The sequence below is a fragment of the Macaca mulatta genome, chromosome 1 (genome assembly GCF_049350105.2).
Source record: "Macaca mulatta isolate MMU2019108-1 chromosome 1, T2T-MMU8v2.0, whole genome shotgun sequence".
NCBI lineage: Eukaryota > Metazoa > Chordata > Mammalia > Primates > Cercopithecidae > Macaca > Macaca mulatta.
The window spans coordinates 20,529,416-20,553,318 of NC_133406.1; the positions used below are offsets into that span (position 1 = coordinate 20,529,416).

Genomic DNA, 23,903 nt, shown 5'->3' on the forward strand with positions numbered 1-23,903 from the left:
GGTTTTGGCAGGATTAACAAGGATTACTATTCGTTCTCTAAATATTTGATAGAGAAGTCAAGTCCAAGGCTTTTTTTTTTTTTTTTTTTTTTTTTGGCAGGAGATATTGGGTTACTGATTCAGTCTCCTTACTAGTTACTAGTCTTTTCAGATTTTCACTTTCTTTGTGATTTAGTCTTGGTAGGGTTCATGTTCCTAGGAATTTATCCATTTCATCCAAGTTATCCAATATGTTGGTGTACAATTGTTCTTAGCACTCTCTTACAATCCTATTCATTTATTTCTTTGAGACAGGATCTCATCTGTCACCTAGGCTAGAGTGCAGTGGTGTGATCTAGGCTCATTACAACCTCCACCTCCCAGGTTCAAGCGATCCTCCTACCTCAGCCTCCTCAGTAGCTGGGACAACAGGCTTTTGCCATCAAGATGGGCTGAATTTTCTTCTTTCTTTCTTTCTTTCTTTCTTTCTTTAATTTATTTTTTTCTTTCCTTTTTATCTTTTTTTTTTTTTTTTTTTTTTTTTTTTGTAAAGACCGGGTTTGACCATATCTCCCAGGCTGGTCTTGAACTCCTGAGCTAAAGTGATTCACCTGCCTGAACCTCCCGAGTAGCTGGGATTACAGGGGCCTACCACCACACCCGGCTAATTTTTTTTGTATTTTTAGTAGAGATGGTTTCACCATGTTGGCCAGGTTAGTCTTGAACTCCTAACCTCAAGTGATCTGCATGCCTCGGCCTCCCAAAGTGCTGGGATTATAGGTGTGAGCCACTTCACCCTGCCAATCGTTTTCATTTTGACTGGATCCAATAGTAATGTCCCCACTTCCATTTCTGATTTTCGTAATTTGAGTATTCTCTCTTTTTTTCTTAGTCACTCCATAAAGTTTGTCAATTTGATCTTTTAGAAAACCAACTTTCAGTTTTGTTGATTTTCTCCATTTTTGTATTTTCTGTTTTATTTATTTCTGAATTAATCTTTCTTTCTTTCCTTCCTAGGGTTTAATTTGTTCTTTTCTAGTGCCTAAATTGTAAATTTAGATTGCTAATTTGAGGTCCTTTGGGTGTTTTTTGTTTTGTTTTCTTTTGAGAGGGAGTCTCGCTCTTGTTGCCCAGGCTGGAGTGCAATGGTGCGATCTCGGCTCACTGCAACCTCTGCCTCCCAGGTTTAAGCAATTCTCTTGCTTCAGCCTCCCAAGTCGCTGGGATTACAGGCGCCTGCCACCACAACCGGCTAATTTTGTATTTTCAGCAGAGACAGGGTTTCTCCCTGTTGTTCAGGCTAGTCTCGAACTCCTGACCTCAGGTGATTGGCTCACCTCAGCCTCCCAAAGTGCTGGGATTACAGGCATTAACCGCGACGCCTGGCTTTCTTTAGGTTTTTTTCATGTAAGCATTTCACACTATAAATTTCCCTGTTAGCACTGCTTTCACTGCATCCCAAAGTTTGGCTATGCTGTGTTTTCATTTTCATTCATTTCTGAGTACAGCTGAGCCTTGAACAACATGGGTTTGAACTGCAAGGGTGCACTTATACAGGAATTGTTTTCAATAAGTACAGTAGGTCCTCTGATTTCATTAATTCTGCATCTGTAACCAAAGGCAGATTGAAAATACAGTCTTCACAGAGCGCAAACCCTGAGGATACAGCGGCCTAACTTTTTTAATGCCCAGGTTTTACAGGGCCAACTGCAAGACTTGACTCTGTGTGGATTTTGGCCTACTTACGGGGTCCTGGAACCAATCCCCTGTGGATACTGACACCCAACTGTATTTTCTGATTTCTCTTGTGGTTTCTTCTTTAACCCATTGGTTGTTTAAGCAAATATCTGAATCTCTTCAAATACCTGAGACTGGATAATTTATTAAAAAGAGACATTTATTTCTCTCAGTTCTCAAGGCTGGGGTGTCCAAGGTCAAGTCATCAGCCCATTCAGTGTCTAAGGAGGGCCCAGTCTCTCCTTCCAAGATGACACAACGTTGCTTCATCTTTCAGAGGGGAAGAACATTGTGTCCCCACACGGAGGAGACGGAGGGAATGAACCCACTCAAGTCCTTTTCTAAGGGCTCTAATTTCATCCATAAGGACTTCTACCCTCATGAGATAATCGCCTCCTAAAGAATCCACCTTTTTACCCTTTTTTTTTTTTTCTTTTTCTTTTTTTTGTTTGAGACAGGGTCTCATTCTATTGCCCCTACGGCAGTGCAGTAGCCTGTAGCCTGATCATGGCTCACTGCAGCCTTGACCTCCCAGGCTCAACCAGTCCTCCTGCTTCAGCCTCCTGAGTAGCTGGGACTACAGGCCTGCACCACCACGCCCACCGAATTTGGTGTTTTTTCTAGAGACAAGTTTTGCCATTTTGCCCTGGCTGGTCTTGAACTCCTGGGCTCGAACAATCTGACTGCCTTTCCCTTCCAAAGTGCTGGGATGACAGCGTTAGCCACCACCCCAGGCCAGTGCCCACCTCTTAATACTATCATATTGGCAAATAAATTTCAGCATATAAATTTTGGGGGACATTCAGACCATAGCAGTGTGTTCTTTACTTTCCAAAAAGAAAACAGGTCAGTTTATCAGTTTTCCTTGTGTTATTGATTTTTAACTCGATTTTGTTGTGGTCAGAGAAGACATTTGATAATACGCTGTTCGCCCTTCGCCAGCCTCGACGACTCTGGGTGAGGGGGCAAGAGGGGCCCTCGCAGGATTCCTGAGCGGCCAGGGATCCCAAAGAATACCTGCGCGACAGGGCGGAGGACCCGACGGGGTCCCAGGATCGTGGGCTGTGGGCCCTGACGCCTCGGAGCACTCCCTGTTCCGAGCGGGCCCGACGTGGTGGAAGCTCGGGAGCTCGGCAGCCGGGAGAGGCAGCAGGCGAAGAGGCTCCGGGATCCCGATCCGAGCACGACGACCCCGGGCTGGCGGTGCGGGCTGGAAGCCGGCGGGCATGGCTGGGCCGGGCTCTTGGGGCAGCCAGGCGCCTCTGCCGGCGTCTACGGCCATACCACCCTGAACGCGCCCGATCTCGTCTGATCTCGGAAGCTGAGCAGGGTCGGGCCTGGTTAGTACTTGGATGGGAGACCGCCTGGGAATACCGGGTGCTGTAGGCTTTTTGGCTTGCTTTCTTCTCTTTCTTTCTTTCTTTTCTACCTTCCTTTCTTCCCTTCTCTCACTCACTCTTCTTTCCTTCTTTCTTTCCTTCTTTCTCTCTTTCTTTCCTTTCTTTCTTTCCTTCTTTCTTTCTATCTCTCCCTCTTTCTATCTCGCTCTTTCTCTCTCTTTTGCTTTCCTTCTTACTTTCATTCTTTTCTGTTTCTTCCCTTGCTATCTTTCCTTTCTTTCTTTGTCTCTCTCTCTTTCTTTCTTTCGTTCTGCTGTCTTTCCTTCTTTCTTTCTTTCTACCTCTCTATCTTTCTTTCTATCCTTCCTCCTTTCTTTCCTTCTTTCTTTCTCTCTCCCTCTCTCTTGCTTGCTCTTTCTTTCTTTCCTTCTTTCTTTCATTCTTTTCTTTTCTTCCCTTGCTATCTTCCTTTTCTTTCTTCTCGTTCTTTCTTCTTTCTTGCTTTCCTTCTTTCTTTCTTTCTCCTATCTCTCTGTCTCTTTCTTTCTCTCTCTTTCTCTTTCTTTATTTCGTTCTTTCCTTCTTTCTTGCTTTTCTTTCTCACTTTCTTTTCTTCCTTTCTCTTTCTTTCTTTCTTTCTTCTCTTTGCTCCTTTCTTTCTTTCCTTTCTTTCTTTCTTTCTTTCTTTCTTTCCTTCCTTCCTTCCTTCCTTCCTTCCTTCCTTCCTTCCTTCCTTCCTTCCTTCTTTCTTTCCTTCCTTCTTTCTTTCTTTCCTTCTTTCTTTCTGTCTTTCCTTTTTCTTCCAGACGGAGTCTCGCTGTCACCCAGCCTGGAGTGCAGTGGCAAGATCTCGGCTCACTGCAAGCTCCGCCTCCCGGGTTCACGCCATTCTCCTGCCTCAGCCTCCCGAACAGCTGGGACTACAGGCGCCCGCCACCACGCCCGGCTCATGTTTTGTCGTTTTAGTGGAGACGGGGTTTCACCGTGTTAGCCAGGCTGGTCTGGATCTCCTGACGTCGTGATCCACCCGCCTCGGCCTCCCAAAGTGCTGGGACTACAGGCGTGATCCACCGCGCCCGGCCTGCTGTAGGCTTTTGTGGCTTCCCCTCTCCCTCCCTTGCCCCTACTATCGCCATGCTTCCCAACCTCCCCGGACTCTGCTCCCCCCTTGTCGCCCGCCTACACCCCCGCCGCAGCCGGGGACCTCCTCCTGGGGGTCCGCCACCAAAGCACCACCGGGCAGCAGCATCCCACCGCTTCCGCCTCGCCGCCGCCCGGCCAGGAGCCCGGCTCCAGCCCTGGAGGGCAGGAGGCCGGACCCCAAAGGCGCAGGCGCGGGTTCCCTGCCGTTCCCGGCGCCTTCCCGCTCCCGGAACGCACAGGCGATTCAATCCATTCACCGGGCGGGCGCCGCCGCAACCTTCCAAACCGGGGGAAGGGGCGGGCAGGGCCAGCGGGTGCCACAGACGCCAGCCGAGACCTCCGCTCCAGAACGCAGGGGCTGCTTTATCCGGGGGAAGGACATTGCTTCGCCAGCAACCAGGAAAACAGTCCCTGTGCACCCGGATTCCCATTGCCACCAACTTCGTGTAAACTCCAGTCCCGAGGACACGCCAGAGACCCAGGCCTCGGGCCCCGTGGGCACGCCCGGTGCCACGGCTCCCGCCAAAAGGGCGGGCGCACTCTGCAAATCAAGGGGCCCACCGCACCGCACCAAGAGCACAGGGAGGTGCCAACACAGGAAGGAGCCTACGAAACCCACCCCCAAAGCAAGCAATTAATCCAAGACAAAACCCGTCTCAGCGCTCCGTTGCTCCTCTCGCATGGACGGCCTGGCCACCCTGTTCTGGCCCAGCCCAAGCCCCCTCCACCCTATCCCGGCCTGCTCAAAAGGGCCCTGCCTACGGGAGCAGGGCGCTCCCTCTCCAAGGCTCTATCGCTCTCGCTCTCTAGCTCCCTGCCCCTCTCTCTTCTGGGTTTGCCCCTGCACCTCGCGCTATTTCTGTCGCCTTTCCTCTGTCTCTCCCTCTCTGTCTGTCTTTCTCGCTCTCTCTGTCCCTCTCTCTATCTCTGCCTCTCTGTCTCTTTCCCTCTCCACCTCCCCTGTCTCTCTCGATCGCTGTCTCTCTCCCTCCCTCGGTTTCAATCTCTCCATCTATCTCTTCCTTGCTCTCCTTCAAGCCGTTTCTGTGTGCACGTGTGTGTGTGTGTGCGTGTGTGTGTGTGTGTGTGTGTGTGTGTGTGTGTGTGTCTGTGTGTGAGCGCGCGCGCGTGTGTGGGTTCCCGCGCGCGAGCGCCCGGGTGTGTCTGTGTGTGGGGCTGTGGATTTGCTGCTGGTGGTGGTGGGGTGTTTCTGGGTTTCTCTCAGCCCCTCTCGCCGGGGATCAGGCTGCCGGCTCTAGTGCCAGCCCGGGGCAAAGCAGGGCCATCCCCCAACACCCCAGCCCCCACGCCCTCTTGCCCACCGGCCGGGTCTTGGTCGGGACAAGCGACCGTGGTGGGGGCGTTGTGAGAAAAAGGCCAGGCGCGGCTGGGCCGGCTGTTCGCCCTTGGCCAGCCCTGACGCCTCTGGGGGGGTGGGCCAAGAGGGGGCCTCGCAGGAGCTCCCCAGCGGCCAGGGATCCAAAAGAATACCTCCACGACAGGGCGGAGGACCCGCCGGGGTCCCAGGATCGTGGGCCCTGGGCCCAGACGCCTCGGAGCACTCCCTGTTCCGAGCGGGCCCGACGTGGTGGAAGCTCGGGAGCTCGGCAGCCGGGGGAAGGCCGCGGGCGAGCGGCTCGGGGGTCCCGATCCGAGCCCGGCGACCCCGGGCTGGCGGTGCGGGCTGGAAGCCGGCGGGCATGGCTGGGCCGGGCTCTTGGGGCAGCCAGGCGCCTCTGCCGGCGTCTACGGCCATACCACCCTGAACGCGCCCGATCTCGTCTGATCTCGGAAGCTGAGCAGGGTCGGGCCTGGTTAGTACTTGGATGGGAGACCGCCTGGGAATACCGGGTGCTGTAGGCTTTTTGGCTTGCTTTCTTCTCTTTCTTTCTTTCTTTTCTACCTTCCTTTCTTCCCTTCTCTCACTCACTCTTCTTTCCTTCTTTCTTTCCTTCTTTCTCTCTTTCTTTCCTTTCTTTCTTTCCTTCTTTCTTTCTATCTCTCCCTCTTTCTATCTCGCTCTTTCTCTCTCTTTTGCTTTCCTTCTTACTTTCATTCTTTTCTGTTTCTTCCCTTGCTATCTTTCCTTCCTTTCTTTGTCTCTCTCTCTTTCTCTTTCTTCCTTCCCTCCTTCCTTTCTTCCTTCCTCTCTATCTCTCTATCACTCTTTCTTTCTTTCCTTCCTTCTTTCTTTCTCTCTTTGTTTTCTTTCTTTCTTTCCTTCTTTCTCTCTCTCTCTCTTTCTCGCTCTTTCTCTCTTTCTTTCCTTCTTTTCTTTTTCTTCCCTTGCTATCTTTGTTTTCTTTCTTTCTCTTTTCTTTTCTTTCCTTCTTTCTTTCTTTCTCCTATCTCTCTGTCTCTTTCTTTCTCTTTCTTTATTTCATTCTTTCCTTTTCTCTTGCTTTTCTTTCTTTCTCACTTTCTTCCTTTCTCTTTCTTTCTTTCTTTCTTTCTTTCTTTCTTTCTTTCTTTCTTTCTTTCTTTCTTTCTTTCTTTGTTTCATGCTTTCTTCGGTCTTTGCCTCTTTCTTCCTTTCTTTCTTTCCTTCTTACTTTCATTCTTTTCTTTTTCTTCCCTTACTATCTTTCCCTTCTTTCTTTCTCTCTCTTTCTTTCTCTCTCTCTCTCTTTCTCTCTCACTCTTTCTCTCTTTCTTTCTCTTTCTTTCTTTCTTTCTTTCTTTCTTTCTTTCTTTCTTTCTTTCTTTCTTTCTTTCTTTCTTTCTTTCTTTCTTTCTTTCTTTCTTTCCTACTTGGTTTCTTTCTTTCTTTCCTTTTTCTTCCAGACGGAGTCTCACTCTGTCACCCAACCTGGAGTGCAGTGGCAAGATCTGGGCCCACTGCAAGCTCCGCCTCCCGGGTTCACGCCATTCTCCTGCCTCAGCCTCCTGAGTAGCTGGGATTACAGGCATGCACCACCACACCTGGCTAATTTTGTATTTTTAGTAGAGACGGGGCTTCTCCATGTTGGTTAGCTTGGTCTTGGTCTGGAACTCCCAACTTCAGGCGATCCACCCACTTTCCCAAAGTGCTAGGATACCCAAAGTGCTAGGATTACAGGCGTGAGTCACCAGCGCCCGGTCAGACTAGGGGTATAGTTTTAGGCTTCTGCTTGGCTTTCCTTTTCTGTGATGAATTTCACCTCACAGTCTTAGGATATGGTGAGGAGTTTTAGGCATCGATCTTCATATGGGATATTATTCTACAGTTTTCTCTTGTAAAATCTTTGTCTTGCTTTGGTATCAGGGCAATTGTAGCCTCATAGAATGAGTTAGGGAATACTCCCTCCTCTTCAAGGTTTTGGCAGGATTAACAAGGATTACTATTCGTTCTCTAAATATTTGATAGAGAAGTCAAGTCCAAGGCTTTTTTTTTTTTTTTTTTTTTTTTTTGGCAGGAGATATTGGGTTACTGATTCAGTCTTCTTACTAGTTACTAGTCTATTCAGATTTTCACTTTCTTTGTGATTTAGTCTTGGTAGGGTTCATGTTCCTAGGAATTTATCCATTTCATCCAAGTTATCCAATATGTTGGTGTACAATTGTTCTTAGCACTCTCTTACAATCCTATTCATTTATTTCTTTGAGACAGGATCTCATCTGTCACCTAGGCTAGAGTGCAGTGGTGTGATCTAGGCTCATTACAACCTCCACCTCCCAGGTTCAAGCGATCCTCCTACCTCAGCCTCCTCAGTAGCTGGGACAACAGGCTTTTGCCATCAAGATGGGCTGAATTTTCTTCTTTCTTTCTTTCTTTCTTTAATTTATTTTTTTCTTTCCTTTTTATCTTTTTTTTTTTTTTTTTTTTGTAAAGACCGGGTTTGACCATATCTCCCAGGCTGGTCTTGAACTCCTGAGCTAAAGTGATTCACCTGCCTGAACCTCCCGAGTAGCTGGGATTACAGGGGCCTACCACCACACCCGGCTAATTTTTTTTGTATTTTTAGTAGAGATGGTTTCACCATGTTGGCCAGGTTAGTCTTGAACTCCTAACCTCAAGTGATCTGCATGCCTCGGCCTCCCAAAGTGCTGGGATTATAGGTGTGAGCCACTTCACCCTGCCAATCGTTTTCATTTTGACTGGATCCAATAGTAATGTCCCCACTTCCATTTCTGATTTTCGTAATTTGAGTATTCTCTCTTTTTTTCTTAGTCACTCCATAAAGTTTGTCAATTTGATCTTTTAGAAAACCAACTTTCAGTTTTGTTGATTTTCTCCATTTTTGTATTTTCTGTTTTATTTATTTCTGAATTAATCTTTCTTTCTTTCCTTCCTAGGGTTTAATTTGTTCTTTTCTAGTGCCTAAATTGTAAATTTAGATTGCTAATTTGAGGTCCTTTGGGTGTTTTTTGTTTTGTTTTCTTTTGAGAGGGAGTCTCGCTCTTGTTGCCCAGGCTGGAGTGCAATGGTGCGATCTCGGCTCACTGCAACCTCTGCCTCCCAGGTTTAAGCAATTCTCTTGCTTCAGCCTCCCAAGTCGCTGGGATTACAGGCGCCTGCCACCACAACCGGCTAATTTTGTATTTTCAGCAGAGACAGGGTTTCTCCCTGTTGTTCAGGCTAGTCTCGAACTCCTGACCTCAGGTGATTGGCTCACCTCAGCCTCCCAAAGTGCTGGGATTACAGGCATTAACCGCGACGCCTGGCTTTCTTTAGGTTTTTTTCATGTAAGCATTTCACACTATAAATTTCCCTGTTAGCACTGCTTTCACTGCATCCCAAAGTTTGGCTATGCTGTGTTTTCATTTTCATTCATTTCTGAGTACAGCTGAGCCTTGAACAACATGGGTTTGAACTGCAAGGGTGCACTTATACAGGAATTGTTTTCAATAAGTACAGTAGGTCCTCTGATTTCATTAATTCTGCATCTGTAACCAAAGGCAGATTGAAAATACAGTCTTCACAGAGCGCAAACCCTGAGGATACAGCGGCCTAACTTTTTTAATGCCCAGGTTTTACAGGGCCAACTGCAAGACTTGACTCTGTGTGGATTTTGGCCTACTTACGGGGTCCTGGAACCAATCCCCTGTGGATACTGACACTCAACTGTATTTTCTGATTTCTCTTGTGGTTTCTTCTTTAACCCATTGGTTGTTTAAGCAAATATCTGAATCTCTTCAAATACCTGAGACTGGATAATTTATTAAAAAGAGACATTTATTTCTCTCAGTTCTCAAGGCTGGGGTGTCCAAGGTCAAGTCATCAGCCCATTCAGTGTCTAAGGAGGGCCCAGTCTCTCCTTCCAAGATGACACAACGTTGCTTCATCTTTCAGAGGGGAAGAACATTGTGTCCCCACACGGAGGAGACGGAGGGAATGAACCCACTCAAGTCCTTTTCTAAGGGCTCTAATTTCATCCATAAGGACTTCTACCCTCATGAGATAATCGCCTCCTAAAGAATCCACCTTTTTACCCTTTTTTTTTTTTTTTCTTTTTCTTTTTTTTGTTTGAGACAGGGTCTCATTCTATTGCCCCTACGGCAGTGCAGTAGCCTGTAGCCTGATCATGGCTCACTGCAGCCTTGACCTCCCAGGCTCAACCAGTCCTCCTGCTTCAGCCTCCTGAGTAGCTGGGACTACAGGCCTGCACCACCACGCCCACCGAATTTGGTGTTTTTTCTAGAGACAAGTTTTGCCATTTTGCCCTGGCTGGTCTTGAACTCCTGGGCTCGAACAATCTGACTGCCTTTCCCTTCCAAAGTGCTGGGATGACAGCGTTAGCCACCACCCCAGGCCAGTGCCCACCTCTTAATACTATCATATTGGCAAATAAATTTCAGCATATAAATTTTGGGGGACATTCAGACCATAGCAGTGTGTTCTTTACTTTCCAAAAAGAAAACAGGTCAGTTTATCAGTTTTCCTTGTGTTATTGATTTTTAACTCGATTTTGTTGTGGTCAGAGAAGACATTTGATAATACGCTGTTCGCCCTTCGCCAGCCTCGACGACTCTGGGTGAGGGGGCAAGAGGGGCCCTCGCAGGATTCCTGAGCGGCCAGGGATCCCAAAGAATACCTGCGCGACAGGGCGGAGGACCCGACGGGGTCCCAGGATCGTGGGCTGTGGGCCCTGACGCCTCGGAGCACTCCCTGTTCCGAGCGGGCCCGACGTGGTGGAAGCTCGGGAGCTCGGCAGCCGGGAGAGGCAGCAGGCGAAGAGGCTCCGGGATCCCGATCCGAGCACGACGACCCCGGGCTGGCGGTGCGGGCTGGAAGCCGGCGGGCATGGCTGGGCCGGGCTCTTGGGGCAGCCAGGCGCCTCTGCCGGCGTCTACGGCCATACCACCCTGAACGCGCCCGATCTCGTCTGATCTCGGAAGCTAAGCAGGGTCGGGCCTGGTTAGTACTTGGATGGGAGACCGCCTGGGAATACCGGGTGCTGTAGGCTTTTTGGCTTGCTTTCTTCTCTTTCTTTCTTTTCTACCTTCCTTTCTTCCCTTCTCTCACTCACTCTTCTTTCCATCTTTCTTTCCTTCTTTCTCTCTTTCTTTCCTTTCTTTCTTTCTTTCCTTCTTTCTTTCTATCTCTCCCTCTTTCTATCTCGCTCTTTCTCTCTCTTTTGCTTTCCTTCTTACTTTCATTCTTTTCTGTTTCTTCCCTTGCTATCTTTCCTTTCTTTCTTTGTCTCTCTCTCTTTCTTTCTTTCGTTCTGCTGTCTTTCCTTCTTTCTTTCTTTCTACCTCTCTATCTTTCTTTCTATCCTTCCTCCTTTCTTTCCTTCTTTCTTTCTCTCTCCCTCTCTCTTGCTTGCTCTTTCTTTCTTTCCTTCTTTCTTTCATTCTTTTCTTTTCTTCCCTTGCTATCTTCCTTTTCTTTCTTCTCGTTCTTTCTTCTTTCTTGCTTTCCTTCTTTCTTTCTCCTATCTCTCTGTCTCTTTCTTTCTCTCTCTTTCTCTTTCTTTATTTCGTTCTTTCCTTCTTTCTTGCTTTTCTTTCTCACTTTCTTTTCTTCCTTTATCTTTCTTTCTTTCTTTCTTCTCTTTGCTCCTTTCTTTCCTTTCTTTCTTTCTTTCTTTCTTTCTTTCTTTCTTTCTTTCTTTCTTTCTTTCCTTCCTTCCTTCCTTCCTTCCTTCCTTCCTTCCTTCCTTCCTTCCTTCCTTCCTTCTTTCTTTCTTTCCTTCCTTCTTTCTTTCTTTCCTTCTTTCTTTCTGTCTTTCCTTTTTCTTCCAGACGGAGTCTCGCTGTCACCCAGCCTGGAGTGCAGTGGCAAGATCTCGGCTCACTGCAAGCTCCGCCTCCCGGGTTCACGCCATTCTCCTGCCTCAGCCTCCCAAACAGCTGGGACTACAGGCGCCCGCCACCACGCCCGGCTCATGTTTTGTCGTTTTAGTGGAGACGGGGTTTCACCGTGTTAGCCAGGCTGGTCTGGATCTCCTGACGTCGTGATCCACCCGCCTCGGCCTCCCAAAGTGCTGGGACTACAGGCGTGATCCACCGCGCCCGGCCTGCTGTAGGCTTTTGTGGCTTCCCCTCTCCCTCCCTTGCCCCTACTATCGCCATGCTTCCCAACCTCCCCGGACTCTGCTCCCCCCTTGTCGCCCGCCTACACCCCCGCCGCAGCCGGGGACCTCCTCCTGGGGGTCCGCCACCAAAGCACCACCGGGCAGCAGCATCCCACCGCTTCCGCCTCGCCGCCGCCCGGCCAGGAGCCCGGCTCCAGCCCTGGAGGGCAGGAGGCCGGACCCCAAAGGCGCAGGCGCGGGTTCCCTGCCGTTCCCGGCGCCTTCCCGCTCCCGGAACGCACAGGCGATTCAATCCATTCACCGGGCGGGCGCCGCCGCAACCTTCCAAACCGGGGGAAGGGGCGGGCAGGGCCAGCGGGTGCCACAGACGCCAGCCGAGACCTCCGCTCCAGAACGCAGGGGCTGCTTTATCCGGGGGAAGGACATTGCTTCGCCAGCAACCAGGAAAACAGTCCCTGTGCACCCGGATTCCCATTGCCACCAACTTCGTGTAAACTCCAGTCCCGAGGACACGCCAGAGACCCAGGCCTCGGGCCCCGTGGGCACGCCCGGTGCCACGGCTCCCGCCAAAAGGGCGGGCGCACTCTGCAAATCAAGGGGCCCACCGCACCGCACCAAGAGCACAGGGAGGTGCCAACACAGGAAGGAGCCTACGAAACCCACCCCCAAAGCAAGCAATTAATCCAAGACAAAACCCGTCTCAGCGCTCCGTTGCTCCTCTCGCATGGACGGCCTGGCCACCCTGTTCTGGCCCAGCCCAAGCCCCCTCCACCCTATCCCGGCCTGCTCAAAAGGGCCCTGCCTACGGGAGCAGGGCGCTCCCTCTCCAAGGCTCTATCGCTCTCGCTCTCTAGCTCCCTGCCCCTCTCTCTTCTGGGTTTGCCCCTGCACCTCGCGCTATTTCTGTCGCCTTTCCTCTGTCTCTCCCTCTCTGTCTGTCTTTCTCGCTCTCTCTGTCCCTCTCTCTATCTCTGCCTCTCTGTCTCTTTCCCTCTCCACCTCCCCTGTCTCTCTCGATCGCTGTCTCTCTCCCTCCCTCGGTTTCAATCTCTCCATCTATCTCTTCCTTGCTCTCCTTCAAGCCGTTTCTGTGTGCACGTGTGTGTGTGTGTGCGTGTGTGTGTGTGTGTGTGTGTGTGTGTGTGTGTGTCTGTGTGTGAGCGCGCGCGCGTGTGTGGGTTCCCGCGCGCGAGCGCCCGGGTGTGTCTGTGTGTGGGGCTGTGGATTTGCTGCTGGTGGTGGTGGGGTGTTTCTGGGTTTCTCTCAGCCCCTCTCGCCGGGGATCAGGCTGCCGGCTCTAGTGCCAGCCCGGGGCAAAGCAGGGCCATCCCCCAACACCCCAGCCCCCACGCCCTCTTGCCCACCGGCCGGGTCTTGGTCGGGACAAGCGACCGTGGTGGGGGCGTTGTGAGAAAAAGGCCAGGCGCGGCTGGGCCGGCTGTTCGCCCTTGGCCAGCCCTGACGCCTCTGGGGGGGTGGGCCAAGAGGGGGCCTCGCAGGAGCTCCCCAGCGGCCAGGGATCCAAAAGAATACCTCCACGACAGGGCGGAGGACCCGCCGGGGTCCCAGGATCGTGGGCCCTGGGCCCAGACGCCTCGGAGCACTCCCTGTTCCGAGCGGGCCCGACGTGGTGGAAGCTCGGGAGCTCGGCAGCCGGGGGAAGGCCGCGGGCGAGCGGCTCGGGGGTCCCGATCCGAGCCCGGCGACCCCGGGCTGGCGGTGCGGGCTGGAAGCCGGCGGGCATGGCTGGGCCGGGCTCTTGGGGCAGCCAGGCGCCTCTGCCGGCGTCTACGGCCATACCACCCTGAACGCGCCCGATCTCGTCTGATCTCGGAAGCTGAGCAGGGTCGGGCCTGGTTAGTACTTGGATGGGAGACCGCCTGGGAATACCGGGTGCTGTAGGCTTTTTGGCTTGCTTTCTTCTCTTTCTTTCTTTCTTTTCTACCTTCCTTTCTTCCCTTCTCTCACTCACTCTTCTTTCCTTCTTTCTTTCCTTCTTTCTCTCTTTCTTTCCTTTCTTTCTTTCCTTCTTTCTTTCTATCTCTCCCTCTTTCTATCTCGCTCTTTCTCTCTCTTTTGCTTTCCTTCTTACTTTCATTCTTTTCTGTTTCTTCCCTTGCTATCTTTCCTTTCTTTCTTTGTCTCTCTCTCTTTCTCTTTCTTTCTTCCTTCCTTCCTTTCTTCCTTCCTCTCTATCTCTCTATCACTCTTTCTTTCTTTCCTTCCTTCTTTCTTTCTCTCTTTGTTTTCTTTCTTTCTTTCCTTCTTTCTCTCTCTCTCTCTTTCTCGCTCTTTCTCTCTTTCTTTCCTTCTTTTCTTTTTCTTCCCTTGCTATCTTTGTTTTCTTTCTTTCTCTTTTCTTTTCTTTCCTTCTTTCTTTCTTTCTCCTATCTCTCTGTCTCTTTCTTTCTCTTTCTTTATTTCATTCTTTCCTTTTCTCTTGCTTTTCTTTCTTTCTCACTTTCTTCCTTTCTCTTTCTTTCTTTCTTTCTTTCTTTCTTTCTTTCTTTCTTTCTTTCTTTCTTTCTTTCTTTGTTTCATGCTTTCTTCGGTCTTTGCCTCTTTCTTCCTTTCTTTCTTTCCTTCTTACTTTCATTCTTTTCTTTTTCTTCCCTTACTATCTTTCCCTTCTTTCTTTCTCTCTCTTTCTTTCTCTCTCTCTCTCTTTCTCTCTCACTCTTTCTCTCTTTCTTTCTCTCTTTCTTTCTTTCTTTCTTTCTTTCTTTCTTTCTTTCTTTCTTTCTTTCTTTCTTTCTTTCTTTCTTTCTTTCTTTCTTTCTTTCTTTCCTACTTGGTTTCTTTCTTTCTTTCCTTTTTCTTCCAGACGGAGTCTCACTCTGTCACCCAACCTGGAGTGCAGTGGCAAGATCTGGGCCCACTGCAAGCTCCGCCTCCCGGGTTCACGCCATTCTCCTGCCTCAGCCTCCTGAGTAGCTGGGATTACAGGCATGCACCACCACACCTGGCTAATTTTGTATTTTTAGTAGAGACGGGGCTTCTCCATGTTGGTTAGCTTGGTCTTGGTCTGGAACTCCCAACTTCAGGCGATCCACCCACTTTCCCAAAGTGCTAGGATACCCAAAGTGCTAGGATTACAGGCGTGAGTCACCAGCGCCCGGTCAGACTAGGGGTATAGTTTTAGGCTTCTGCTTGGCTTTCCTTTTCTGTGATGAATTTCACCTCACAGTCTTAGGATATGGTGAGGAGTTTTAGGCATCGATCTTCATATGGGATATTATTCTACAGTTTTCTCTTGTAAAATCTTTGTCTTGCTTTGGTATCAGGGCAATTGTAGCCTCATAGAATGAGTTAGGGAATACTCCCTCCTCTTCAAGGTTTTGGCAGGATTAACAAGGATTACTATTCGTTCTCTAAATATTTGATAGAGAAGTCAAGTCCAAGGCTTTTTTTTTTTTTTTTTTTTTTTTTGGCAGGAGATATTGGGTTACTGATTCAGTCTCCTTACTAGTTACTAGTCTATTCAGATTTTCACTTTCTTTGTGATTTAGTCTTGGTAGGGTTCATGTTCCTAGGAATTTATCCATTTCATCCAAGTTATCCAATATGTTGGTGTACAATTGTTCTTAGCACTCTCTTACAATCCTATTCATTTATTTCTTTGAGACAGGATCTCATCTGTCACCTAGGCTAGAGTGCAGTGGTGTGATCTAGGCTCATTACAACCTCCACCTCCCAGGTTCAAGCGATCCTCCTACCTCAGCCTCCTCAGTAGCTGGGACAACAGGCTTTTGCCATCAAGATGGGCTGAATTTTCTTCTTTCTTTCTTTCTTTCTTTAATTTATTTTTTTCTTTCCTTTTTATCTTTTTTTTTTTTTTTTTTTGTAAAGACCGGGTTTGACCATATCTCCCAGGCTGGTCTTGAACTCCTGAGCTAAAGTGATTCACCTGCCTGAACCTCCCGAGTAGCTGGGATTACAGGGGCCTACCACCACACCCGGCTAATTTTTTTTGTATTTTTAGTAGAGATGGTTTCACCATGTTGGCCAGGTTAGTCTTGAACTCCTAACCTCAAGTGATCTGCATGCCTCGGCCTCCCAAAGTGCTGGGATTATAGGTGTGAGCCACTTCACCCTGCCAATCGTTTTCATTTTGACTGGATCCAATAGTAATGTCCCCACTTCCATTTCTGATTTTCGTAATTTGAGTATTCTCTCTTTTTTTCTTAGTCACTCCATAAAGTTTGTCAATTTGATCTTTTAGAAAACCAACTTTCAGTTTTGTTGATTTTCTCCATTTTTGTATTTTCTGTTTTATTTATTTCTGAATTAATCTTTCTTTCTTTCCTTCCTAGGGTTTAATTTGTTCTTTTCTAGTGCCTAAATTGTAAATTTAGATTGCTAATTTGAGGTCCTTTGGGTGTTTTTTGTTTTGTTTTCTTTTGAGAGGGAGTCTCGCTCTTGTTGCCCAGGCTGGAGTGCAATGGTGCGATCTCGGCTCACTGCAACCTCTGCCTCCCAGGTTTAAGCAATTCTCTTGCTTCAGCCTCCCAAGTCGCTGGGATTACAGGCGCCTGCCACCACAACCGGCTAATTTTGTATTTTCAGCAGAGACAGGGTTTCTCCCTGTTGTTCAGGCTAGTCTCGAACTCCTGACCTCAGGTGATTGGCTCACCTCAGCCTCCCAAAGTGCTGGGATTACAGGCATTAACCGCGACGCCTGGCTTTCTTTAGGTTTTTTTCATGTAAGCATTTCACACTATAAATTTCCCTGTTAGCACTGCTTTCACTGCATCCCAAAGTTTGGCTATGCTGTGTTTTCATTTTCATTCATTTCTGAGTACAGCTGAGCCTTGAACAACATGGGTTTGAACTGCAAGGGTGCACTTATACAGGAATTGTTTTCAATAAGTACAGTAGGTCCTCTGATTTCATTAATTCTGCATCTGTAACCAAAGGCAGATTGAAAATACAGTCTTCACAGAGCGCAAACCCTGAGGATACAGCGGCCTAACTTTTTTAATGCCCAGGTTTTACAGGGCCAACTGCAAGACTTGACTCTGTGTGGATTTTGGCCTACTTACGGGGTCCTGGAACCAATCCCCTGTGGATACTGACACTCAACTGTATTTTCTGATTTCTCTTGTGGTTTCTTCTTTAACCCATTGGTTGTTTAAGCAAATATCTGAATCTCTTCAAATACCTGAGACTGGATAATTTATTAAAAAGAGACATTTATTTCTCTCAGTTCTCAAGGCTGGGGTGTCCAAGGTCAAGTCATCAGCCCATTCAGTGTCTAAGGAGGGCCCAGTCTCTCCTTCCAAGATGACACAACGTTGCTTCATCTTTCAGAGGGGAAGAACATTGTGTCCCCACACGGAGGAGACGGAGGGAATGAACCCACTCAAGTCCTTTTCTAAGGGCTCTAATTTCATCCATAAGGACTTCTACCCTCATGAGATAATCGCCTCCTAAAGAATCCACCTTTTTACCCTTTTTTTTTTTTTTCTTTTTCTTTTTTTTGTTTGAGACAGGGTCTCATTCTATTGCCCCTACGGCAGTGCAGTAGCCTGTAGCCTGATCATGGCTCACTGCAGCCTTGACCTCCCAGGCTCAACCAGTCCTCCTGCTTCAGCCTCCTGAGTAGCTGGGACTACAGGCCTGCACCACCACGCCCACCGAATTTGGTGTTTTTTCTAGAGACAAGTTTTGCCATTTTGCCCTGGCTGGTCTTGAACTCCTGGGCTCGAACAATCTGACTGCCTTTCCCTTCCAAAGTGCTGGGATGACAGCGTTAGCCACCACCCCAGGCCAGTGCCCACCTCTTAATACTATCATATTGGCAAATAAATTTCAGCATATAAATTTTGGGGGACATTCAGACCATAGCAGTGTGTTCTTTACTTTCCAAAAAGAAAACAGGTCAGTTTATCAGTTTTCCTTGTGTTATTGATTTTTAACTCGATTTTGTTGTGGTCAGAGAAGACATTTGATAATACGCTGTTCGCCCTTCGCCAGCCTCGACGACTCTGGGTGAGGGGGCAAGAGGGGCCCTCGCAGGATTCCTGAGCGGCCAGGGATCCCAAAGAATACCTGCGCGACAGGGCGGAGGACCCGACGGGGTCCCAGGATCGTGGGCTGTGGGCCCTGACGCCTCGGAGCACTCCCTGTTCCGAGCGGGCCCGACGTGGTGGAAGCTCGGGAGCTCGGCAGCCGGGAGAGGCAGCAGGCGAAGAGGCTCCGGGATCCCGATCCGAGCACGACGACCCCGGGCTGGCGGTGCGGGCTGGAAGCCGGCGGGCATGGCTGGGCCGGGCTCTTGGGGCAGCCAGGCGCCTCTGCCGGCGTCTACGGCCATACCACCCTGAACGCGCCCGATCTCGTCTGATCTCGGAAGCTAAGCAGGGTCGGGCCTGGTTAGTACTTGGATGGGAGACCGCCTGGGAATACCGGGTGCTGTAGGCTTTTTGGCTTGCTTTCTTCTCTTTCTTTCTTTCTTTTCTACCTTCCTTTCTTCCCTTCTCTCACTCACTCTTCTTTCCTTCTTTCTTTCCTTCTTTCTCTCTTTCTTTCCTTTCTTTCTTTCTTTCCTTCTTTCTTTCTATCTCTCCCTCTTTCTATCTCGCTCTTTCTCTCTCTTTTGCTTTCCTTCTTACTTTCATTCTTTTCTGTTTCTTCCCTTGCTATCTTTCCTTTCTTTCTTTGTCTCTCTCTCTTTCTCTTTCTTTCTTCCTTCCTTCCTTTCTTCCTTCCTCTCTATCTCTCTATCACTCTTTCTTTCTTTCCTTCCTTCTTTCTTTCTCTCTTTGTTTTCTTTCTTTCTTTCCTTCTTTCTCTCTCTCTCTCTTTCTCGCTCTTTCTCTCTTTCTTTCCTTCTTTTCTTTTTCTTCCCTTGCTATCTTTGTTTTCTTTCTTTCTCTTTTCTTTTCTTTCCTTCTTTCTTTCTTTCTCCTATCTCTCTGTCTCTTTCTTTCTCTTTCTTTATTTCATTCTTTCCTTTTCTCTTGCTTTTCTTTCTTTCTCACTTTCTTCCTTTCTCTTTCTTTCTTTCTTTCTTTCTTTCTTTCTTTCTTTCTTTCTTTGTTTCATGCTTTCTTCGGTCTTTGCCTCTTTCTTCCTTTCTTTCTTTCCTTCTTACTTTCATTCTTTTCTTTTTCTTCCCTTACTATCTTTCCCTTCTTTCTTTCTCTCTCTTTCTTTCTCTCTCTCTCTCTTTCTCTCTCACTCTTTCTCTCTTTCTTTCTTTCTTTCTTTCTTTCTTTCTTTCTTTCTTTCTTTCTTTCTTTCTTTCTTTCTTTCTTTCTTTCTTTCTTTCTTTCTTTCCTACTTGGTTTCTTTCTTTCTTTCCTTTTTCTTCCAGACGGAGTCTCACTCTGTCACCCAACCTGGAGTGCAGTGGCAAGATCTGGGCCCACTGCAAGCTCCGCCTCCCGGGTTCACGCCATTCTCCTGCCTCAGCCTCCTGAGTAGCTGGGATTACAGGCATGCACCACCACACCTGGCTAATTTTGTATTTTTAGTAGAGACGGGGCTTCTCCATGTTGGTTAGCTTGGTCTTGGTCTGGAACTCCCAACTTCAGGCGATCCACCCACTTTCCCAAAGTGCTAGGATACCCAAAGTGCTAGGATTACAGGCGTGAGTCACCAGCGCCCGGTCAGACTAGGGGTATAGTTTTAGGCTTCTGCTTGGCTTTCCTTTTCTGTGATGAATTTCACCTCACAGTCTTAGGATATGGTGAGGAGTTTTAGGCATCGATCTTCATATGGGATATTATTCTACAGTTTTCTCTTGTAAAATCTTTGTCTTGCTTTGGTATCAGGGCAATTGTAGCCTCATAGAATGAGTTAGGGAATACTCCCTCCTCTTCAAGGTTTTGGCAGGATTAACAAGGATTACTATTCGTTCTCTAAATATTTGATAGAGAAGTCAAGTCCAAGGCTTTTTTTTTTTTTTTTTTTTTTTTTGGCAGGAGATATTGGGTTACTGATTCAGTCTCCTTACTAGTTACTAGTCTATTCAGATTTTCACTTTCTTTGTGATTTAGTCTTGGTAGGGTTCATGTTCCTAGGAATTTATCCATTTCATCCAAGTTATCCAATATGTTGGTGTACAATTGTTCTTAGCACTCTCTTACAATCCTATTCATTTATTTCTTTGAGACAGGATCTCATCTGTCACCTAGGCTAGAGTGCAGTGGTGTGATCTAGGCTCATTACAACCTCCACCTCCCAGGTTCAAGCGATCCTCCTACCTCAGCCTCCTCAGTAGCTGGGACAACAGGCTTTTGCCATCAAGATGGGCTGAATTTTCTTCTTTCTTTCTTTCTTTCTTTAATTTATTTTTTTCTTTCCTTTTTATCTTTTTTTTTTTTTTTTTTTTTTTTGTAAAGACCGGGTTTGACCATATCTCCCAGGCTGGTCTTGAACTCCTGAGCTAAAGTGATTCACCTGCCTGAACCTCCCGAGTAGCTGGGATTACAGGGGCCTACCACCACACCCGGCTAATTTTTTTTGTATTTTTAGTAGAGATGGTTTCACCATGTTGGCCAGGTTAGTCTTGAACTCCTAACCTCAAGTGATCTGCATGCCTCGGCCTCCCAAAGTGCTGGGATTATAGGTGTGAGCCACTTCACCCTGCCAATCGTTTTCATTTTGACTGGATCCAATAGTAATGTCCCCACTTCCATTTCTGATTTTCGTAATTTGAGTATTCTCTCTTTTTTTCTTAGTCACTCCATAAAGTTTGTCAATTTGATCTTTTAGAAAACCAACTTTCAGTTTTGTTGATTTTCTCCATTTTTGTATTTTCTGTTTTATTTATTTCTGAATTAATCTTTCTTTCTTTCCTTCCTAGGGTTTAATTTGTTCTTTTCTAGTGCCTAAATTGTAAATTTAGATTGCTAATTTGAGGTCCTTTGGGTGTTTTTTGTTTTGTTTTCTTTTGAGAGGGAGTCTCGCTCTTGTTGCCCAGGCTGGAGTGCAATGGTGCGATCTCGGCTCACTGCAACCTCTGCCTCCCAGGTTTAAGCAATTCTCTTGCTTCAGCCTCCCAAGTCGCTGGGATTACAGGCGCCTGCCACCACAACCGGCTAATTTTGTATTTTCAGCAGAGACAGGGTTTCTCCCTGTTGTTCAGGCTAGTCTCGAACTCCTGACCTCAGGTGATTGGCTCACCTCAGCCTCCCAAAGTGCTGGGATTACAGGCATTAACCGCGACGCCTGGCTTTCTTTAGGTTTTTTTCATGTAAGCATTTCACACTATAAATTTCCCTGTTAGCACTGCTTTCACTGCATCCCAAAGTTTGGCTATGCTGTGTTTTCATTTTCATTCATTTCTGAGTACAGCTGAGCCTTGAACAACATGGGTTTGAACTGCAAGGGTGCACTTATACAGGAATTGTTTTCAATAAGTACAGTAGGTCCTCTGATTTCATTAATTCTGCATCTGTAACCAAAGGCAGATTGAAAATACAGTCTTCACAGAGCGCAAACCCTGAGGATACAGCGGCCTAACTTTTTTAATGCCCAGGTTTTACAGGGCCAACTGCAAGACTTGACTCTGTGTGGATTTTGGCCTACTTACGGGGTCCTGGAACCAATCCCCTGTGGATACTGACACTCAACTGTATTTTCTGATTTCTCTTGTGGTTTCTTCTTTAACCCATTGGTTGTTTAAGCAAATATCTGAATCTCTTCAAATACCTGAGACTGGATAATTTATTAAAAAGAGACATTTATTTCTCTCAGTTCTCAAGGCTGGGGTGTCCAAGGTCAAGTCATCAGCCCATTCAGTGTCTAAGGAGGGCCCAGTCTCTCCTTCCAAGATGACACAACGTTGCTTCATCTTTCAGAGGGGAAGAACATTGTGTCCCCACACGGAGGAGACGGAGGGAATGAACCCACTCAAGTCCTTTTCTAAGGGCTCTAATTTCATCCATAAGGACTTCTACCCTCATGAGATAATCGCCTCCTAAAGAATCCACCTTTTTACCCTTTTTTTTTTTTTTCTTTTTCTTTTTTTTGTTTGAGACAGGGTCTCATTCTATTGCCCCTACGGCAGTGCAGTAGCCTGTAGCCTGATCATGGCTCACTGCAGCCTTGACCTCCCAGGCTCAACCAGTCCTCCTGCTTCAGCCTCCTGAGTAGCTGGGACTACAGGCCTGCACCACCACGCCCACCGAATTTGGTGTTTTTTCTAGAGACAAGTTTTGCCATTTTGCCCTGGCTGGTCTTGAACTCCTGGGCTCGAACAATCTGACTGCCTTTCCCTTCCAAAGTGCTGGGATGACAGCGTTAGCCACCACCCCAGGCCAGTGCCCACCTCTTAATACTATCATATTGGCAAATAAATTTCAGCATATAAATTTTGGGGGACATTCAGACCATAGCAGTGTGTTCTTTACTTTCCAAAAAGAAAACAGGTCAGTTTATCAGTTTTCCTTGTGTTATTGATTTTTAACTCGATTTTGTTGTGGTCAGAGAAGACATTTGATAATACGCTGTTCGCCCTTCGCCAGCCTCGACGACTCTGGGTGAGGGGGCAAGAGGGGCCCTCGCAGGATTCCTGAGCGGCCAGGGATCCCAAAGAATACCTGCGCGACAGGGCGGAGGACCCGACGGGGTCCCAGGATCGTGGGCTGTGGGCCCTGACGCCTCGGAGCACTCCCTGTTCCGAGCGGGCCCGACGTGGTGGAAGCTCGGGAGCTCGGCAGCCGGGAGAGGCAGCAGGCGAAGAGGCTCCGGGATCCCGATCCGAGCACGACGACCCCGGGCTGGCGGTGCGGGCTGGAAGCCGGCGGGCATGGCTGGGCCGGGCTCTTGGGGCAGCCAGGCGCCTCTGCCGGCGTCTACGGCCATACCACCCTGAACGCGCCCGATCTCGTCTGATCTCGGAAGCTAAGCAGGGTCGGGCCTGGTTAGTACTTGGATGGGAGACCGCCTGGGAATACCGGGTGCTGTAGGCTTTTTGGCTTGCTTTCTTCTCTTTCTTTCTTTCTTTTCTACCTTCCTTTCTTCCCTTCTCTCACTCACTCTTCTTTCCTTCTTTCTTTCCTTCTTTCTCTCTTTCTTTCCTTTCTTTCTTTCTTTCCTTCTTTCTTTCTATCTCTCCCTCTTTCTATCTCGCTCTTTCTCTCTCTTTTGCTTTCCTTCTTACTTTCATTCTTTTCTGTTTCTTCCCTTGCTATCTTTCCTTTCTTTCTTTGTCTCTCTCTCTTTCTTTCTTTCGTTCTGCTGTCTTTCCTTCTTTCTTTCTTTCTACCTCTCTTTCTTTCTATCCTTCCTCCTTTCTTTCCTTCTTTCTTTCTCTCTCCCTCTCTCTTGCTTGCTCTTTCTTTCTTTCCTTCTTTCTTTCATTCTTTTCTTTTCTTCCCTTGCTATCTTCCTTTTCTTTCTTCTCGTTCTTTCTTCTTTCTTGCTTTCCTTCTTTCTTTCTTTCTCCTATCTCTCTGTCTCTTTCTTTCTCTCTCTTTCTCTTTCTTTATTTCGTTCTTTCCTTCTTTCTTGCTTTTCTTTCTCACTTTCTTTTCTTCCTTTCTCTTTCTTTCTTTCTTTCTTCTCTTTGCTCCTTTCTTTCCTTTCTTTCTTTCTTTCTTTCTTTCTTTCTTTCTTTCTTTCTTTCTTTCTTTCCTTCCTTCCTTCCTTCCTTCCTTCCTTCCTTCCTTCCTTCCTTCCTTCTTTCTTTCTTTCCTTCCTTCTTTCTTTCTTTCCTTCTTTCTTTCTGTCTTTCCTTGTTCTTCCAGACGGAGTCTCGCTGTCACCCAGCCTGGAGTGCAGTGGCAAGATCTCGGCTCACTGCAAGCTCCGCCTCCCGGGTTCACGCCATTCTCCTGCCTCAGCCTCCCAAACAGCTGGGACTACAGGCGCCCGCCACCACGCCCGGCTCATGTTTTGTCGTTTTAGTGGAGACGGGGTTTCACCGTGTTAGCCAGGCTGGTCTGGATCTCCTGACGTCGTGATCCACCCGCCTCGGCCTCCCAAAGTGCTGGGACTACAGGCGTGATCCACCGCGCCCGGCCTGCTGTAGGCTTTTGTGGCTTCCCCTCTCCCTCCCTTGCCCCTACTATCGCCATGCTTCCCAACCTCCCCGGACTCTGCTCCCCCCTTGTCGCCCGCCTACACCCCCGCCGCAGCCGGGGACCTCCTCCTGGGGGTCCGCCACCAAAGCACCACCGGGCAGCAGCATCCCACCGCTTCCGTCTCGCCGCCGCCCGGCCAGGAGCCCGGCTCCAGCCCTGGAGGGCAGGAGGCCGGACCCCAAAGGCGCAGGCGCGGGTTCCCTGCCGTT

The 23,903-nt window shown here is 48.2% G+C and overlaps 6 non-coding genes across 6 annotated transcripts; all 6 read left to right on the forward strand.

Moving 5' to 3' along the window:
• The first annotated feature begins 2,986 nt into the window (after positions 1 to 2,986).
• LOC144338725 (5S ribosomal RNA) lies at positions 2,987 to 3,105 on the forward strand. The gene has a single exon (XR_013413055.1). It is a non-coding gene; the product is annotated as a 5S ribosomal RNA (ribosomal RNA).
• Positions 3,106 to 5,943: 2,838 nt separating this feature from the next.
• On the forward strand, positions 5,944 to 6,062 carry LOC144338731 (5S ribosomal RNA). The gene has a single exon (XR_013413059.1). It is a non-coding gene; the product is annotated as a 5S ribosomal RNA (ribosomal RNA).
• Positions 6,063 to 10,466: 4,404 nt separating this feature from the next.
• LOC114675631 (5S ribosomal RNA) lies at positions 10,467 to 10,585 on the forward strand. The gene has a single exon (XR_003726539.1). It is a non-coding gene; the product is annotated as a 5S ribosomal RNA (ribosomal RNA).
• A 2,860-nt stretch (positions 10,586 to 13,445) lies between these two features.
• LOC114675632 (5S ribosomal RNA) lies at positions 13,446 to 13,564 on the forward strand. The gene has a single exon (XR_003726540.2). It is a non-coding gene; the product is annotated as a 5S ribosomal RNA (ribosomal RNA).
• A 4,399-nt stretch (positions 13,565 to 17,963) lies between these two features.
• LOC114675916 (5S ribosomal RNA) lies at positions 17,964 to 18,082 on the forward strand. Its single transcript, XR_003726779.1, has one exon. It is a non-coding gene; the product is annotated as a 5S ribosomal RNA (ribosomal RNA).
• Positions 18,083 to 22,462: 4,380 nt separating this feature from the next.
• On the forward strand, positions 22,463 to 22,581 carry LOC114674650 (5S ribosomal RNA). The gene has a single exon (XR_003725771.1). It is a non-coding gene; the product is annotated as a 5S ribosomal RNA (ribosomal RNA).
• The last annotated feature ends 1,322 nt before the right edge of the window (positions 22,582 to 23,903 follow it).